The 20,435-nt window shown below is 45.4% G+C and overlaps 1 long non-coding RNA gene across 1 annotated transcript; it reads right to left on the reverse strand.

Moving 5' to 3' along the window:
- Positions 1-10,023: 10,023 nt before the first annotated feature.
- On the reverse strand, positions 10,024-17,833 carry LOC126522905 (uncharacterized). The gene is made up of 6 exons (XR_008610611.2): positions 17,226-17,833; positions 16,442-16,550; positions 15,200-15,326; positions 12,737-12,849; positions 10,921-11,141; positions 10,024-10,149 (listed from the first exon to the last, which is right to left on the reverse strand). It is a non-coding gene; the product is annotated as an uncharacterized lncRNA (long non-coding RNA).
- Positions 17,834-20,435: the final 2,602 nt, after the last annotated feature.

Genomic DNA, 20,435 nt, shown 5'->3' on the forward strand with positions numbered 1-20,435 from the left:
ATTTCTACCAAACAACGTGCTAAGCATGCCGATGCTGCTCTTTTTAGCACCCGCGCACGGATTCGTGCGAAAACGCGTTTTAAGCATGCACATGCATCTTTTGGTAGACGAGATTGAAGTTTTCTGCAAAACCACAAGATGTGCATGCAAATGGTGCTTTTCGCAGAACGCGCACGTGGATTTCTACCAAACAACGTGCTAAGCATGCCGATGCTGCTCTTTTTAGCACCCGCGCACGGATTCGTGCGGAAACGCGTTTTAAGCATGCACATGCATCTTTTGGTAGACGAGATTGAAGTTTTCTGCAAAACCACAAGATGTGCATGCAAATGGTGCTTTTCGCAGAACGCCCACGTGGATTTCTACCAAACAACGTGCTAAGCATGCCGATGCTGGTCTTTTTAGCACCCGCGCACGGATTTGTGCGAAAACGCGTTTTAAGCATGCACATGCATCTTTTGGTAGACGAGATTGAAGTTTTCTGCAAAACCACAAGATGTGCATGCAAATGGTGCTTTTCGCAGAACGCGCACGTGGATTTCTACCAAACAAAGTGCTAAGCATGCCGATGCTGCTCTTTTTAGCACCCGCGCACGGATTCGTGCGAAAACGCGTTTTAAGCATGCACATGCATCTTTTGGTAGACGAGATTGAAGTTTTCTGCAAAACCACAAGATGCGCATGCAAATGGTGCTTTTCGCAGAACGCGCACGTGGATTTCTACCAAACAACGTGCTAAGCATGCCGATGCTGCTCTTTTTAGCACCCGCGCACGGATTCGTGCGAAAACGCGTTTTAAGCATGCACATGCATCTTTTGGTAGACGAGATTGAAGTTTTCTGCAAAACCACAAGATGTGCATGCAAATGGTGCTTTTCGCAGAACGCGCACGTGGATTTCTACCAAACAACGTGCTAAGCATGCCGATGCTGCTCTTTTTAGCACCCGCGCACGGATTCGTGCGAAAACGCGTTTTAAGCATGCACATGCATCTTTTGGTAGACGAGATTGAAGTTTTCTGCAAAACCACAAGATGTGCATGCAAATGGTGCTTTTCGCAGAACGCGCACGTGGATTTCTACCAAACAACGTGCTAAGCATGCCGATGCTGCTCTTTTTAGCACCCGCGCACGGATTCGTGCGAAAACGCGTTTTAAGCATGCACATGCATCTTTTGGTAGACGAGATTGAAGTTTTCTGCAAAACCACAAGATGTGCATGCAAATGGTGCTTTTCGCAGAACGCGCACGTGGATTTCTACCAAACAACGTGCTAAGCATGCCGATGCTGCTCTTTTTAGCACCCGCGCACGGATTCGTGCGGAAACGCGTTTTAAGCATGCACATGCATCTTTTGGTAGACGAGATTGAAGTTTTCTGCAAAACCACAAGATGTGCATGCAAATGGTGCTTTTCGCAGAACGCCCACGTGGATTTCTACCAAACAACGTGCTAAGCATGCCGATGCTGGTCTTTTTAGCACCCGCGCACGGATTTGTGCGAAAACGCGTTTTAAGCATGCACATGCATCTTTTGGTAGACGAGATTGAAGTTTTCTGCAAAACCACAAGATGTGCATGCAAATGGTGCTTTTCGCAGAACGCGCACGTGGATTTCTACCAAACAAAGTGCTAAGCATGCCGATGCTGCTCTTTTTAGCACCCGCGCACGGATTCGTGCGAAAACGCGTTTTAAGCATGCACATGCATCTTTTGGTAGACGAGATTGAAGTTTTCTGCAAAACCACAAGATGCGCATGCAAATGGTGCTTTTCGCAGAACGCGCACGTGGATTTCTACCAAACAACGTGCTAAGCATGCCGATGCTGCTCTTTTTAGCACCCGCGCACGGATTCGTGCGAAAACGCGTTTTAAGCATGCACATGCATCTTTTGGTAGACGAGATTGAAGTTTTCTGCAAAACCACAAGATGTGCATGCAAATGGTGCTTTTCGCAGAACGCGCACGTGGATTTCTACCAAACAACGTGCTAAGCATGCCGATGCTGCTCTTTTTAGCACCCGCGCACGGATTCGTGCGAAAACGCGTTTTAAGCATGCACATGCATCTTTTGGTAGACGAGATTGAAGTTTTCTGCAAAACCACAATATGTGCATGCAAATGGTGCTTTTCGCAGAACGCGCACGTGGATTTCTACCAAACAACGTGCTAAGCATGCCGATGCTGCTCTTTTTAGCACCCGCGCACGGATTCGTGCGAAAACGCGTTTTAAGCAAGCACATGCATCTTTTGGTAGACGAGATTGAAGTTTTCTGCAAAACCACAATATGTGCATGCAAATGGTGCTTTTCGCAGAACGCGCACGTGGATTTCTACCAAACAACGTGCTAAGCATGCCGATGCTGCTCTTTTTAGCACCCGCGCAGGGATTCGTGCGAAAACGCGTTTTAAGCATGCACATGCATCTTTTGGTAGACGAGATTGAAGTTTTCTGCAAAACCACAATATGTGCATGCAAATGGTGCTTTTCGCAGAACGCGCACGTGGATTTCTACCAAACAACGTGCTAAGCATGCCGATGCTGCTCTTTTTAGCACCCGCGCACGGATTCGTGCGAAAACGCGTTTTAAGCATGCACATGCATCTTTTGGTAGACGAGATTGAAGTTTTCTGCAAAACCACAAGATGTGCATGCAAATGGTGCTTTTGGCAGAACGCGCACGTGGATTTCTACCAAACGACGTGCTAAGCATGCCGATGCTGCTCTTTTTAGCACCCGCGCACGGATTCGCGCGAAAACTCGTTTTAAGCATGCACATGCATCTTTTGGTAGACGCGGATGAAGTTTTCTGCAAAACCACAAGATGTGCATGCAAATGGTGCTTTTGGCAGAACGCGCACGTGGATTTCTACCAAACGACGTGCTAAGCATGCCGATGCTGCTCTTTTTAGCACCCGCGCACGGATTCGTGCGAAAACGCGTTTTAAGCATGCACATGCATCTTTTGGTAGACGCGGATGAAGTTTTCTGCAAAACCACAAGATGTGCATGCAAATGGTGCTTTTCGCAGAACGCGCACGTGGATTTCTGCCAAACAACGTGCTAAGCATGCCGATGCTGCTCTTTTTAGCACCCGCGCACGGATTCGTGCGAAAACGCGTTTTAAGCATGCACATGCATCTTTTGGTAGACGAGATTGAAGTTTTCTGCAAAACCACAAGATGTGCATGCAAATGGTGCTTTTCGCAGAACGCGCACGTGGATTTCTACCAAACAACGTGCTAAGCATGCCGATGCTGCTCTTTTTAGCACCCGCGCACGGATTCGTGCGAAAACGCGTTTTAAGCATGCACATGCATCTTTTGGTAGACGAGATTGAAGTTTTCTGCAAAACCACAAGATGTGCATGCAAATGGTGCTTTTCGCAGAACGCGCACGTGGATTTCTACCAAACAACGTGCTAAGCATGCCGATGCTGCTCTTTTTAGCACCCGCGCATGGATTCGTGCGAAAACGCGTTTTAAGCATGCACATGCATCTTTTGGTAGACGAGATTGAAGTTTTCTGCAAAACCACAATATGTGCATGCAAATGGTGCTTTTCGCAGAACGCGCACGTGGATTTCTACCAAACAACGTGCTAAGCATGCCGATGCTGCTCTTTTTAGCACCCGCGCACGGATTCGTGCGAAAACGCGTTTTAAGCATGCACATGCATCTTTTGGTAGACGAGATTGAAGTTTTCTGCAAAACCACAAGATGTGCATGCAAATGGTGCTTGTCGCAGAACGCCCACGTGGATTTCTACCAAACAACGTGCTAAGCATGCCGATGCTGCTCTTTTTAGCACCCGCGCACGGATTTGTGCGAAAACGCGTTTTAAGCATGCACATGCATCTTTTGGTAGACGAGATTGAAGTTTTCTGCAAAACCACAAGATGTGCATGCAAATGGTGCTTTTCGCAGAACGCGCACGTGGATTTCTACCAAACAACGTGCTAAGCATGCCGATGCTGCTCTTTTTAGCACCCGCGCACGGATTCGTGCGAAAACGCGTTTTAAGCATGCACATGCATCTTTTGGTAGACGAGATTGAAGTTTTCTGCAAAACCACAAGATGCGCATGCAAATGGTGCTTTTCGCAGAACGCGCACGTGGATTTCTACCAAACAACGTGCTAAGCATGCCGATGCTGCTCTTTTTAGCACCCGCGCACGGATTCGTGCGAAAACGCGTTTTAAGCATGCACATGCATCTTTTGGTAGACGAGATTGAAGTTTTCTGCAAAACCACAAGATGTGCATGCAAATGGTGCTTTTCGCAGAACGCGCACGTGGATTTCTACCAAACAACGTGCTAAGCATGCCGATGCTGCTCTTTTTAGCACCCGCGCACGTATTTGTGCGAAAACGCGTTTTAAGCATGCACATGCATCTTTTGGTAGACGAGATTGAAGTTTTCTGCAAAACCACAAGATGTGCATGCAAATGGTGCTTTTCGCAAAACGCGCACGTGGATTTCTACCAAACAACGTGCTAAGCATGCCGATGGTGCTCTTTTTAGCACCCGCGCACGGATTCGTGCGAAAACGCGTTTTAAGCATGCACATGCATCTTTTGGTAGAGGAGATTGAAGTTTTCTGCAAAACCACAAGATGTGCATGCAAATGGTGCTTTTCGCAGAACGCGCACGTGGATTTCTACCAACGTGCTAAGCATGCCGATGCTGCTCTTTTTAGCACCCGCGCACGGATTCGTGCGAAAACGCGTTTTAAGCATGCACATGCATCTTTTGGTAGACGAGATTGAAGTTTTCTGCAAAACCACAAGATGTGCATGCAAATGGTGCTTTTCGCAGAACGCGCACGTGGATTTCTACCAAACAACGTGCTAAGCATGCCGATGCTGCTCTTTTTAGCACCCGCGCACGGATTCGTGCGAAAACGCGTTTTAAGCATGCACATGCATCTTTTGGTAGACGAGATTGAAGTTTTCTGCAATACCACAAGATGTGCATGCAAATGGTGCTTTTGGCAGAACGCGCACGTGGATTTCTACCAAACGACGTGCTAAGCATGCCGATGCTGCTCTTTTTAGCACCCGCACACGGATTCGTGCGAAAACGCGTTTTAAGCATGCACATGCATCTTTTGGTAGACGCGGATGAAGTTTTCTGCAAAACCACAATATGTGCATGCAAATGGTGCTCTTGGCAGAACGCGCACGTGGATTTCTACCAAACGACGTGCTAAGCATGCCGATGCTGCTCTTTTTAGCACCCGCGCACGGATTTGTGCGAAAACGCGTTTTAAGCATGCACATGCATCTTTTGGTAGACGAGATTGAAGTTTTCTGCAAAACCACAATATGTGCATGCAAATGGTGCTCTTGGCAGAACGCGTACGTGGATTTCTACCAAACGACGTGCTAAGCATGCCGATGCTGCTCTTTTTAGCACCCGCGCACGGATTCGTGCGAAAACGCGTTTTAAGCATGCACATGCATCTTTTGGTAGACGAGATTGAAGTTTTCTGCAAAACCGCAAGATGTGCATGCAAATGGTGCTTTTCGCACAACGCGCACGTGGAGTTCTACCAAACAACGTGCTAAGCATGCCGATGCTGCTCTTTTTAGCACCCGCGCACGGATTCGTGCGAAAACGCGTTTTAAGCATGCACATGCATCTTTTGGTAGACGAGATTGAAGTTTTCTGCAAAACCACAAGATGTGCATGCAAATGGGGCTTTTCGCAGAACGCGCACGTGGATTTCTACCAAACAACGTGCTAAGCATGCCGATGCTGCTCTTTTTAGCACCCGCGCACGGATTCGTGCGAAAACGCGTTTTAAGCAAGCACATGCATCTTTTGGTAGACGAGATTGAAGTTTTCTGCAAAACCACAAGATGCGCATGCAAATGGTGCTTTTCGCAGAACGCGCACGTGGATTTCTACCAAACAACGTGCTAAGCATGCCGATGCTGCTCTTTTTAGCACCCGCGCACGGATTCGTGCGAAAACGCGTTTTAAGCATGCACATGCATCTTTTGGTAGACGAGATTGAAGTTTTCTGCAAAACCACAAGATGTGCATGCAAATGTTGCTTTTCGCAGAACGCGCACGTGGATTTCTACCAAACAACGTGCTAAGCATGCCGATGCTGCTCTTTTTAGCACCCGCGCACGGATTCGTGCGAAAACGCGTTTTAAGCATGCACATGCATCTTTTGGTAGACGAGATTGAAGTTTTCTGCAAAACCACAATATGTGCATGCAAATGGTGCTTTTCGCAGAACGCGCACGTGGATTTCTACCAAACAACGTGCTAAGCATGCCGATGCTGCTCTTTTTAGCACCCGCGCACGGATTCGTGCGAAAACGCGTTTTAAGCATGCACATGCATCTTTTGGTAGACGAGATTGAAGTTTTCTGCAAAACCACAATATGTGCATGCAAATGGTGCTTTTCGCAGAACCCGCACGTGGATTTCTAACAAACAACGTGCTAAGCATGCCGATGCTGCTCTATTTAGCACCCGCGCACGGATTCGTGCGAAAACGTGTTTTAAGCATGCACATGCATCTTTTGGTAGACGAGATTGAAGTTTTCTGCAAAACCACAATATGTGCATGCAAATGGTGCTTTTCGCAGAACGCGCACGTGGATTTCTACCAAACAACGTGCTAAACATGCCGATGCTGCTCTTTTTAGCACCCGCGCACGGATTCGTGCGAAAACGCGTTTTAAGCATGCACATGCATCTTTTGGTAGACGAGATTGAAGTTTTCTGCAAAACCACAATATGTGCATGCAAATGGTGCTTTTCGCAGAACGCGCACGTGGATTTCTACCAAACAACGTGCTAAGCATGCCGATGCTGCTCTTTTTAGCACCCGCGCACGGATTCGTGCGAAAACGCGTTTTAAGCATGCACATGCATCTTTTGGTAGACGAGATTGAAGTTTTCTGCAAAACCACAAGATGTGCTTGCAAATGGTGCTTTTCGCAGAACGCCCACGTGGATTTCTACCAAACAACGTGCTAAGCATGCCGATGCTGCTCTTTTTAGCACCCGCGCACGGATTCGTGCGAAAACGCGTTTTAAGCATGCACATGCATCTTTGGTAGAGGAGATTGAAGTTTTCTGCAAAACCACAAGATGTGCATGCAAATGGTGCTTTTCGCAGAACGCGCACGTGGATTTCTACCAACGTGCTAAGCATGCCGTTGCTGCTCTTTTTAGCACCCGCGCACGGATTCGTGCGAAAACGCGTTTCAAGCATGCACATGCATCTTTTGGTAGACGAGATTGAAGTTTTCTGCAAAACCACAAGATGTGCATGCAAATGGTGCTTTTCGCAGAACGCGCACGTGGATTTCTACCAAACAACGTGCTAAGCATGCCGATGCTGCTCTTTTTAGCACCCGCGCACGGATTCGTTGTTAAACGCGTTTTAAGCATGCACATGCATCTTTTGGTAGACGAGATTGAAGTTTTCTGCAATACCACAAGATGTGCATGCAAATGGTGCTTTTGGCAGAACGCGCACGTGGATTTCTACCAAACGACGTGCTAAGCATGCCGATGCTGCTCTTTTTAGCACCCGCGCACGGATTCGTGCGAAAACGCGTTTTAAGCATGCACATGCATCTTTTGGTAGACGCGGATGAAGTTTTCTGCAAAACCACAATATGTGCATGCAAATGGTGCTCTTGGCAGAACGCGCACGCGGATTTCTACCAAACGACGTGCTAAGCATGCCGATGCTGCTCTTTTTAGCACCCGCGCACGGATTTGTGCGAAAACGCGTTTTAAGCATGCACATGCATGTTTTGGTAGACGAGATTGAAGTTTTCTGCAAAACCACAAGATGTGCATGCAAATGGTGCTCTTGGCAGAACGCGTACGTGGATTTCTACCAAACGACGTGCTAAGCATGCCGATGCTGCTCTTTTTAGCACCCGCGCCCGGATTCGTGCGAAAACGCGTTTTAAGCATGCACATGCATCTTTTGGTAGACGAGATTGAAGTTTTCTGCAAAACCGCAAGATGTGCATGCAAATGGTGCTTTTCGCACAACGCGCACGTGGAGTTCTACCAAACAACGTGCTAAGCATGCCGATGCTGCTCTTTTTAGCACCCGCGCACGGATTCGTGCGAAAACGCGTTTTAAGCATGCACATGCATCTTTTGGTAGACGAGATTGAAGTTTTCTGCAAAACCACAAGATGTGCATGCAAATGGTGCTTTTCGCAGAACGCGCACGTGGATTTCTACCAAACAACGTGCTAAGCATGCCGATGCTGCTCTTTTTAGCACCCGCGCACGGATTCGTGCGAAAACGCGTTTTAAGCATGCACATGCATCTTTTGGTAGACGCGGATGAAGTTTTCTGCAAAACCACAATATGTGCATGCAAATGGTGCTCTTGGCAGAACGCGCACGCGGATTTCTACCAAACGACGTGCTAAGCATGCCGATGCTGCTCTTTTTAGCACCCGCGCACGGATTTGTGCGAAAACGCGTTTTAAGCATGCACATGCATCTTTTGGTAGACGAGATTGAAGTTTTCTGCAAAACCACAAGATGTGCATGCAAATGGTGCTCTTGGCAGAACGCGTACGTGGATTTCTACCAAACGACGTGCTAAGCATGCCGATGCTGCTCTTTTTAGCACCCGCGCACGGATTCGTGCGAAAACGCGTTTTAAGCATGCACATGCATCTTTTGGTAGACGAGATTGAAGTTTTCTGCAAAACCACAAGATGTGCATGCAAATGGTGCTTTTCGCAGAACGCGCACGTGGATTTCTACCAAACAACGTGCTAAGCATGCCGATGCTGCTCTTTTTAGCACCCGCGCACGGATTCGTGCGAAAACGCGTTTTAAGCATGCACATGCATCTTTTGGTAGACGAGATTGAAGTTTTCTGCAAAACCACAAGATGCGCATGCAAATGGTGCTTTTCGCAGAACGCGCACGTGGATTTCTACCAAACAACGTGCTAAGCATGCCGATGCTGCTCTTTTTAGCACCCGCGCACGGATTCGTGCGAAAACGCGTTTTAAGCATGCACATGCATCTTTTGGTAGACGAGATTGAAGTTTTCTGCAAAACCACAAGATGTGCATGCAAATGGTGCTTTTCGCAGAACGCGCACGTGGATTTCTACCAAACAACGTGCTAAGCATGCCGATGCTGCTCTTTTTAGCACCCGCGCACGGATTCGTGCGAAAACGCGTTTTAAGCATGCACATGCATCTTTTGGTAGACGAGATTGAAGTTTTCTGCAAAACCACAATATGTGCATGCAAATGGTGCTTTTCGCAGAACGCGCACGTGGATTTCTACCAAACAACGTGCTAAGCATGCCGATGCTGCTCTTTTTAGCACCCGCGCACGGATTCGTGCGAAAACGCGTTTTAAGCATGCACATGCATCTTTTGGTAGACGAGATTGAAGTTTTCTGCAAAACCACAATATGTGCATGCAAATGGTGCTTTTCGCAGAACGCGCACGTGGATTTCTAACAAACAACGTGCTAAGCATGCCGATGCTGCTCTATTTAGCACCCGCGAACGGATTCGTGCGAAAACGCGTTTTAAGCATGCACATCCCTATTGAAAAAATATGTATGAGAATTGTACGAGAACTTCTCTACGCTATTATTGCTCCGTAGACTCTACGATGTCGTATGTCACATGTGTACGAGAGGACATCGTTACTGAACGAGATCGTTCTCGTATGGGTACATTAAACGAGATTATTCTCGCATAGCTATGCTTGACGAGATAGTTCTCGCACGTCTATGCTCAACGATATCGTTCTCGTTTGTGTATGCTACATGAAAATATTCTCGTTCAGCTATGCAAAATGACACTATTCTTGTTTAGCTGCATTCTACAAGTGTTCTCATTTGTGTTGAATGAGTTTTGTTCATGCAATATTTTTGGTGAAGTTCCACACAGTAACATCTACTGCCAACATTACAGCGAGTTAATTTCTATCATGTGAGTCGGCCGATGTGGGAGCTCGGAGACAAAGAGGACACTTTTTAGGGCCCACAATTAACACAAACCATCTTTATTTTGCATCCCGAAGCATGGTGGCCAGGTGCTTGTTCAGGTCCTTCAGCCTCCTTGCCTCTGTATCCACGGTGCTTGGCGTTTTTGAAACAAAGTGCTCGTATGCCTCTGCAAAAAAATGTAAACAAAGCAGCCGGCACTGTTAGATTCTAACAAGCCATTGGAACTGACATGCACAATAGGTGGCTCCACTGCATAACTGAATGGGCTGGTTCTTGCATGATATTGAGTAAATCGTGAAAATCTCACAGAGAAACAGGAAATAGAAAACACGGAGGCTTATGAGTTTTTTACCTATGTAAATTGATATTTCAACATTAACCACAGCAGTTGAAAGCAAGTGCTCGTCCTCGCATTGTCTTGTTTCTGTCTCTGTTAAATGTTCGTGTTTTACAAACAATATAAATGGCTGCAGAATTGCAATACCAGACCACAGAAATAGTCTAATACTTTTCCACAAGTATTTTACATTAAATGAACAAGTATAACAAGCTCATGCAAGTGAATACACAGATAGCACAGCTCTTTGCTACCGCACTGCGGAATATGCAGACGGAAAACACTGCATAGATGCCAGTGCAGAATTGTTTATAGGAACGATTAATGCACCTTTAATACCACTATAGAAACTAAATGATAGTTTTTGTTAGCGAGCTAGAGCACAGCACTTAATATACGCATACAGCTATGCATGCCCCTGATGTGTAGATGTAAACTGTGTCGGCCCATATGAGAGATCACCTCAATACAACCCGATCTTACCGACAGCCCATTATATTCGTGCAGAAAAAGCACCGTGTGATAGGCATTACTCCTTTAACTTCCAAACACTTTGCAATCCTTATGAAAACATGAGCTAGCAGGACAGGGTCTACTTACTTAGATATGCACCAAGATTTTGTGGTGTCAACGCTGGCTTGGCCTCGCCACCTTCCTTTAGCTTTCGCATACATACTTTTGCTCGTAACACTCCTGTGGATTAATTCCTGTGCCTGCCACAAGCATCGGGCAATCTCCCAGGCAAACGTGCTGTCCGTTTTGGCTTGGTTTACCCACATCCACTTACTAGCACAAATAAATAACCCATTTCGATTGTGAACCTACGAAAGATGAAAATTGCAAGAGATTAGTTACTCATATACAAAAATAGCATATGTGCTCTCAGAAAAAGTATCTTTTCCCGAAATAATGGATAAAAAAGGTAACAGTTATTGAGGGAAACTAGGTTGCCAGACACAGTGATGGCACTCAAGGATAAAACTAAGATATATGCAAAAGGTTCAAAGTTTACATCCTGGCTGTAGGAAAGCCCTAGTCAATGAAGCTTCACTGATAATGGGCCAGGGACAATTCTAGCTCAGAGGATTCACCACATTTAATCCCACAGTCAGCGACAAGCACCTTTTGTACGGGATATACTAGATTTTCTTTACATTTGAGAAGAAGTTTAGGGAAGCAGATGGGAACAGTAGAAAACCACAGTAAAACTTCTTGCATCCTTAAGGAGCTGCTTTGTCCGAGCTAGAAATTTTACCCTTGAGGCTGAAAAAAGTTCTTGCAGTAACCCAGTGAGCTCAAATTACACATGCGGTGAAAGAAGGGGTGTATACAGTAAAAGCTCATTCATTGAAATTTCCCAGGACTGGAACAAAATTCTGAATTAACAGAATGTTGAATTACTAAGGGTATGAAAATAAGAAACAAACGTTCACACAAACACACTTTGATACTGAATTAATCCAGAAATCCTGTTTCTATTTCACACATAAGCAGTATGGGAGCTGCAAATGTCAATTCACGACTGATTATACTGCTTGTAGTGGCAAGGGTGTTGAGGAAGTACTCCTTTGCAGTGCAGTCATAGCACAAGACTTGCTCACATCTTTATCAGAAACGTGCTATTCACTACCACGGGTCCATCCCGATAATTTTTTCACCATTGAGCTGGCTGTAACAGATTGTTCTACAAACTCAATGTAACTGGCTGATTGGATGCCAGCGTGCAGGCCACAGTACAATTATTGTCCTCGATAGCCATCATGTTTGTGAGACTGCGTGCATTGCACCAAGTCACAATGAAAGTGCTACTTGCCACAGTAGACCGCTGCGAACGAAACCGTGGTCATGATCATCACGACTACAGAGTGTGACTATGCAGTTCTGAAAGGCGCCAGCCGCGGGGCGCGGCTGGCGACGTAGGCACGGAGTAGGTCAATCGCGCGCGCCGGTAACCGAACGAACACGCCGAACAACCACCTCCGATCGCACCCCAGCATTCATAGTAGCCATGCCACGTGTCGCATTCGCAGTTGTGCGAGCAACATGCATTGCCTATTAATCTGTTCTTGCCCCTTCGCTTCTCACTTGATATTGCTGGGAAAGCAGTCAAACTGGATAGTTGTTAGACACTGGCGGTCATCTCCTTACCTTCCTTATGAATTGTGCGTTAAATGAGGCTTTTTTCTTGGTGAAAGAGTTCTAGTTTAAGGCCTAAACAAGCTCCATGGCAGTTTGCATTTAAGGAGTGTAAGCATCCTCTGAAAACATGTACATGAGGAACACTGCCGAAAGAGCACTTTAAAAAAAGAACATGAGTGTATTTATCACCAAGGCCAACCCTTGTGTCTTCTTAAATATTTATCAAAAGTCAAACTCAAAACTGATACTAAGGTGCAAGGTGTCCATATCATATTACCTTGTGAAAGCACCGTGGTGCCTGGATATTGTGGGACCAACTCGGACGTGGAGATCAGCACTGATCAGCAACACTGCAGTCTGCTTACAGCTTTTCTGCAGGCCCAGCCACACCTGCATTAAAACAAGTGAGCTTGGTGTCACAAGAGTACTGTATTTACCCGCATAATGATCAGACTTTTTTGTAAAAAAAATGGTCGCAAATTCAGATGTGTGATCATTACGCCGGTTAAATTTCCCACAAAAAGAATTTTTTTATCCCGCGTTTGCTGCGGGATGGCAACAGGTCAACAAATAGGTGGCTGCCACTGAGTGTAGTGCGGAACACCAAAACAAAAATGGCGGCCGGCGCAGCAAGCTGAACACACCAAATGCGCCGAATGCGATTTTTTTTTTCTCGTGAGTACGTTACATGCATTGAAACAGTTTCTTCCGTATCCGGAATGAATAATATCATTAATATCAGTAAGTCTATGGCAATAACGTAGCCATGTCCACTATGAGGGGGCAGAAACAGATGGGCGCGCTTAGCTGCCAGTGACATAGAAAGACACGGCGGGCATGCTGCGGAAACTGCGGCATTTGTCTTCACTACTATATTAATACAGCACGTTTCCGCTAAGGGTGGGCGAATATCTTAGCTGTATTACAAGTGTTACAAGATTTGTTGCGTGCCCACGAGTGCAGATGAGAAGAATCGAAAGGTGCCTTTTTTGTTGTTCTTGACCACAACCATTACAAAGCCTACACACAATAAAGGCAATTTTGGTTGTAGCTTTTTTGTCATGGAAGTGCGGAAAGTGATGAAAGGAATGAAATCGGGCATCTGCTTAAGAATGTTTGGTGCGTGCAGACTGCTTGGTTTGTCTTGAAGAGTTGTTCACGTAGCATTCGACAGATGGTAAGCGCGATCATTAATAGCTAGACTTGGCACATGACAGATCGCTGCGGCAAGTTCGGAGTGTGATCAACACAGGAAATAAAAAAAAATCGAATTTGGACGACAAAATTCAGGGCTGTGATCATTACGTGAGTGCGATCATTATGCGAGTAAATACGGTAAATATAGAAAGTGACACTGTGAACAAAGCAATACTTATTAGGTAAAAATAAGGATGAAATGCTGATATTCGCCCATAGAAAGCTTTAAGTAACAAAGCTTGCAAGATAAGAAAAATGCAATGTATGGGCCATCTGTACAAGAACATTAATCGAAGGTCCCTTCATTTTTTTAGTCCCTTCTCCTCATGCATAGATGGCAGTCGGGTTAAGTAAACTGGGCCAGATTACCACATAGTGTAAGCAAAGGTGGTCACTTTGTGGGCCAATTATGATACCATAGCACGACACGCATCCCTACAGTCGTTTTATTGTGTTCTGTAATGCTAGCCATCTTGTAGGCCCTACAGTGTCAAAGCATCCATAACCCTAACAGCGTTACCCAGTAGGGATAACCAATAAGTGTGCACAGCAGCACAACTCAGCATATCTATCAGGAGGCTTTCGTTACACTGTTACAACTCTCCTCCTATGGCTTCATCCCAATTTTTGTCAATACAAGCTTGAAGCATCTGCACAAGCTGAATGCACCAGGGCACCATAAGAAATACCACATCTTTCTAACCAATTCCATGTTTAATATAAGACTGGCAAGTTCACTATCATGGGTAGAACAAACCAAATTGTTCTGGAATCAAGTAATCTTCCACTACCTGTGAAAAAAAAGCACGCAAGAAAGAGTACGTAGAGCACAGGGGTGTTGATGGAAAATAAATATCACTGTCGTGCAGTAGACACTACGTCGGCAAAACAGGCCAATGTATAAATGACTGGATTTGCAACCATGTTAACTGAATGCTCAGGTCATTTCGTGGTCACTTGGTAGTGCAAAGCTCACTTACATTATTTTGTTTGAAAACTGTGCAACCGTGGCAATGTATAAGGACCATAGCGCTGGCGAAATTCGTTAAGATTTCCTGATATGTGTGACAGGGAATCTGCAAGTTGGCTCCACCTCCAGTGGACTATCATATAGCAAGACTGCTTATTTATCATTGTAAAACAAGCGTCATAGTAGCCATGCCATGTGTCCTTTTCGCGGTTGTGTGAGCAACATGCATTTTCAATTTATCTGTTCTTGCCCTTTCACCTCTCGCTTTATAGTGCTGTGCAAGCAGTAAAACTGGATGGTTGTTAGACTTATGTCCTGTCACTTCCTCACCTTTCTTATGAATTGTGCATTAAATAAGGCTTTTCTTTTGGTGAAAGAGTGCTACATTAAGGCATAAACAAGTTCCATGGCGGTTTGCATTTAAGCATCTTCTGAAAACATGTACATGAGGAACACTGCAAGAAGAACGCTTTAAAAAAGAACACGAGTGTATTTATCACCAAGGCCAACCCTTGTGTCTTAGCATATTTCTCAAAACTGATACTGACGTGCAAGGTGTTTATATCATATTACCTTGTCAATGAAGCAAAGCACAGTGGCGCCTGGACGTTGTGAGGCCAACTCAGACGTAGAGATCAGCACCAGCACTGATCAGCAACACAGTAGTGTGCTTACACTCTTTCTGCAGGCCCAGCCACATCTGCATTAAAACAAGTGAGCTTATTCTCACAAGAGTATAATATAAAAAGTGACACTATGAACAAAGTAATTCTTATTAGGTATAAATAGGAATGAAATGCTGATATTCGCCCATAGAAAGCTTTGTGTTAACAAAGCCTGCAAGATACGAAAAGTGCAATGTATGAGCCATCTGTGCAAAAACATTAATCGAAGGTCCCTTTTTTTCGCTTCTGCCCTCCTCGTGCATAGATGGCAGACAGGTTAAGTAAACTGGACCAGACTGCCCTGTAGGGTAAGCAAAGGTGGTCACTTCTTCGGGGAGCAGCCTATAGGCTGCTTCTTGAAAGAGTATTAGAAAATGCGAATAATGCATGTATGCATTATTCACAAGAGGCCTTGTTTCTCTGAGAATGCCACAGCCAATCACATATTTCAAATTGACCATTTTAAAATGCATGCAAAGTACAGCATGGCTTTGAGGGTACCCCAGACTACTGAAATTCACATCAGCCAAGTTCAGCAGACAACACCATAATTAAGCCTCCAGAAGTTGTGCATTTTACTGCAAGTTAACAGAATAATGAGGAAGAGAAGGTGAGGGAGATGGTGCCACTATAGCATAGTTCAAGCTCTATCCCACATCATGTGCAGAAGGGCAAAGAATGCCCAGCTTTCGGTTATACTCGCACCTGTGACCACTGCACCATGTTGACTGACATGCGTAACAAGCAGTTTGTGATACCACGTTATTACATCCTGCAACTGACGTGACATCAGAGATCAGCTTCAAGCTTGACGCTATGCTATACTAGGGACAGATAATGAACTGGCTACATTAAAATCTAAAGCAAAAGTGTTGAACATTGTTTGCCAAACCTGCCAGCCTCTGCACTTCATATTTTGCAAAAATTCTAGACAGAAATCCTGTGTTGGAAAGACAGCATGCACTTTCCTAAAGCTTGCTCTCAGCGCCCACATTTTTCTATGCATACATTATTAACCACTATTTACCTTGACACGCTGTACACAAACAGCACACTTGGAAAAGCAGAAACTAATCGGGAAAGTTGGCAGGTACCAAATACACAAATAGTACCTAGAACACATAAATGGCTGTGACCGTTTTGTACGTACCTTGTCAAAGCAGGCAGATCAGATGCTTTGTCGTGCTGTTCAGGCTGCATAGTGCCGCAGTCTCCTTTGTGGTGCAGAGATGCCTCCGTCTCAGGAAATTGTGACATCCCTAAACAATAAATGTTCAGCTTATTGTAATCACTGCTGAATGTGCAAACTTGTGATTTAACAACATCGCGTCAAATTGTGGAAAGCTCTCGTACAGCCAGCTACAAGAAGCTGCATCCGCTTAGACAAATAAATATTTCATTCTTACATCACAGGCGGTTATTAAACGTGTCAAAGGCACGAAAACAAACAGAACACTAAACACAAGAAATACAGGTTGTCTTGGCGACAATCTATAAGCATCAAAGTTTGCATACAAGCTAAAATCTTCTCACGAGTCAGATCATTTGGATGCCGTCGCGCGTTGGCGTTAGCTGTGAAAACATTTGCACAACACATCAACGTACTTCTAGAATTGTCTATACGATTTCTTGCTGAGGAATTACGTACAGAAGCAGTGACATTCCCTGCTTGAATTTTTGTGCCCGTTCAGACCAAGCGATGCCCCGGCGCTAGCATACTTCATAACAAAAAGAAAATAAACAATAGATGAAGCTCTTAACAACATCAATCTCGGGGTAATTTTCGTGAAACGTTTTCCTAAATGTGCACTACGATATCGAACGAACATTAGGGAATCACTGTCACTGTTTTTGTAGCTGTACTAATCATCTTCTGCTGCGCATGACAAGGTACACTACATGAACCATAAGAATGCGCTAGGCGCCGGACTTACCTTCTGAGGCGAGCGCTCCTTCGTGTCCGTTCACGCCGCATCGACTGCACCAACAGTCCGTCCAACGTAGTGTTGAATTGCGGTGAACTACAGTACGCGATAGCACAACTATCAACACATTCTTCCGTGCACTGTGAGCCGATGCGGGAGCGGCGAGAGTACAACACTTCTCATGAGCCGGGCACAAAGAAAGCGCGTGTGGACCGCACTACGATAATCAACAACGGCGCACAGCAAGAAACATACAGCGAGCTAATAGCATTGCACAGGACCCAGGGCTTAGTGATCGTAAATTCGCACAAAAAATGAGCACATGTTCTCTACGCACCGCGTAAATATGATCAAACGATCAGTACCACATCGACCGCCCGGGCCGCCGCAACAACGTTTATAGATCCTCTTTAAGTACCCCAACTCCTAGCCTATGCGCACCATTTAGCCCGCTACCGTTCACGCCACCGCAGCGCTGCCATCGACCTCCGCGCCAAGCGTCCAAGCGTCGTCTGCTATAGCCTGGCACGGTTATAGGTGCTTGTCGCGGCACTCGGCATTTACATGGTGCTCGCTGAATAAAGCAGCCGTTATTTCTTTCTGTTGTTGTTTAAGCTGAAGTATAATATTTTACAGACACCATACCTGGGGGTACAGGTCCGAAGAAAGGAATGAGATGGAAAAAAAGTGGGCCTACAAACCAAAGTGCGCACGCAATGTTAACGCTCGGTGACCCACACTTCGCCGGTACTGGCGTCTCCGTGAGCGCAAAACTTGAACCGGACGCAAAAGACCTCGACCGCCAGCCACGTGCACGAGGACAGTGACAAGGCACACGCAGTGAGAAAATAAAATCGGCTACAGCACAAGAAGCGCAAACACCCGCAACTAACCTGCACATGTCAGCAGAGCAGCACTGCTCACTTGGTGCAGAGCTCGACCGCAGCGCCCTCACAGTCCCAGCAACAAGTCGCGCCTTGCTCGAAAGGAAGAGTCGTGCAACTGAGAAAGTAATTATAGGTCTCGGTCCGAAATGAGGGGAAATGACGTCTTTTGTTTACTTCGCCGTCTGTGGTTCCGGTAACCGTGATCGCATGGGTAGCGTGGGTAGTACAGGCGTATTATTTCAATGTTCTTGCGTGTTTTAGGCGACCTTTTTCAACAACTTTGCTGACATTGCTTTCAACAGCGAGGACAACCTGTGGAGCAGCCCTATCAATCGGACAGGGCCGTAAAATCTGTTTGGAGTTCGCAGCACATCGTCGTTTGGTTTGTGAATGTTAGAAGGTGTTCGTGATTCTCAGCGGCGTAATCGACGACAGATTTGGCGTCGAGTGGTGTACACTTTGTTCAGGCTTGTTGTGCGCCGTTCTACGGATGTGTACTGTGGTGTTGTTTGTGCTTCGGGAAATGGTGCCACGCCGGCGGGATTTGCTTTCTTGTAAAAACGTCCGTACCGTCTTCGGCGAGTGCTTTCGGAAACTGCTCGCCTTTTGTGCTTGTGTGTGTGCGTGTGCGCGCACGCGCGCGCTTCTGATATGCGTCGAACGCGTAGGAACGTCCGTACAGTCTTTCGTGAGCGCTTTCGGAAACTGCTCGCATTCTGTCTGTGTGCGCGCGCTTGACATTCGTCGTTATTGCGATTTCCAAAGGTGTTTTTCATTTGGTGACTGCGTCCGCGAACGCCAGGATGTGATACGCGTTCGTCATTTAAAGACCCTGCTTCAGTGTAGGGTCACTTACATTTTGGTTGCTTGGAGGTCAGCTTTCAACACATGGCAAGGCATTCCAGTGCGCTTAACCATCATTGGCACACGAACTGCTTTGTCATTTCTCCTTTAAATTTAAATTCAGTTTTGTGTAGTATGTAGGCAGATAATGGTCACCAAGTTGCGACGCTCATCTCGTTTTTTGCCACTGCTGTGCACATATGAGTATTTTGTACTAGGTCAAGCCCTCTTAGCAAGTTGTGAAACACTTAGTGCAAATAATTTTTCACAGCAGTAACTGTGATCATGACCACGATTGATCACATGACTTTTTAGGGATTGTTATTGTTATTACCACATTTTCTTATTTATTTGTGACAAAGTGCGATGGATTTTGACTGCTATTTTGGCTATCTGTTCACCAACCTATTACACTGTTTTGTGGTTGTGCTTTTTATATTTATATGTGGGCATGCATGGCCAATCTCATGCCTACCTTCTACAATTTGACATAAACAGGCACTAACATGCTCTTAGCAGATTTGTATTTGACAGTATTGTGGTTGACGCACTTGGCTATTAGGAAAATATGCAGGTTCAAGTTCACCCATTACTACCTCTGACTGATATATCTCTGATGCAAAGCAATATTATTAGGATGTGACAAAGCGCATGCATAATTTGTCACTGCTCAAACTGCCTGCAATAAACTTTGCCAACTCGTCCTTGTTTGAAGTGTTTCCAATGTGCTATAATCGCATTGCCAGATTATTTTATTGCGTGCACAAACATATAGCATTTTATTATGAAACTTTGATGGTACCCGACTCCTATATTGCAACAAAATCTTAGGCAGATCTACTCTGAACAAAGGATTCATTCTCTGATGGTAGCTTTCGACAATATCATGGTGCTATCCAGTGCCTATTGGCTGGTCGAGGAATGCGTCATGCAAAGGCAGTAGTATCGCCATAAGTGTTCATCTGAGAATATGTCCCCAAGTGAAAATCATTGCATCAAAAGTACCGACAGCAGCTTTGATGGGGATGTATATGTGTTCGTTGCATGAAATTCCAGAAGTTGAACTCTGAACATCTTATTTGCTCTGTAGTTTATGCTGGTATATATGTGTCACAATGGTTCAATGTGATCATGCAGCACATTGATCACGCTCTTGCATGTACTGCAAACAACTCATCATAAATCTCACTGTCATTAATGAGCTTTTGTATGCACTACGACTTGAGTACACACACTTTGTATGCAATTCATAGTCATCCACAAAGATCAAGTTGCTCATACGACTACAGTGCGTACACATCACACACCACCTCACACACGTCATACATAATCTCGTCAGGTCTACGCAACTCATCGCACACATGTCATACAAGTTCTACGCATTCTTATCGCAGATCGCATAAATCTCGTGCACATCGTAAAAGTCTGCGTAGCACATCATACAGATCTCGCTCATTTTCTACGAGAGTTCGTTCAATATGCATTTCAT

This window comes from Dermacentor andersoni, unplaced genomic scaffold (assembly GCF_023375885.2).
Source record: "Dermacentor andersoni unplaced genomic scaffold, qqDerAnde1_hic_scaffold ctg00000077.1, whole genome shotgun sequence".
NCBI classification, from domain to species: Eukaryota; Metazoa; Arthropoda; class Arachnida; order Ixodida; family Ixodidae; genus Dermacentor; species Dermacentor andersoni.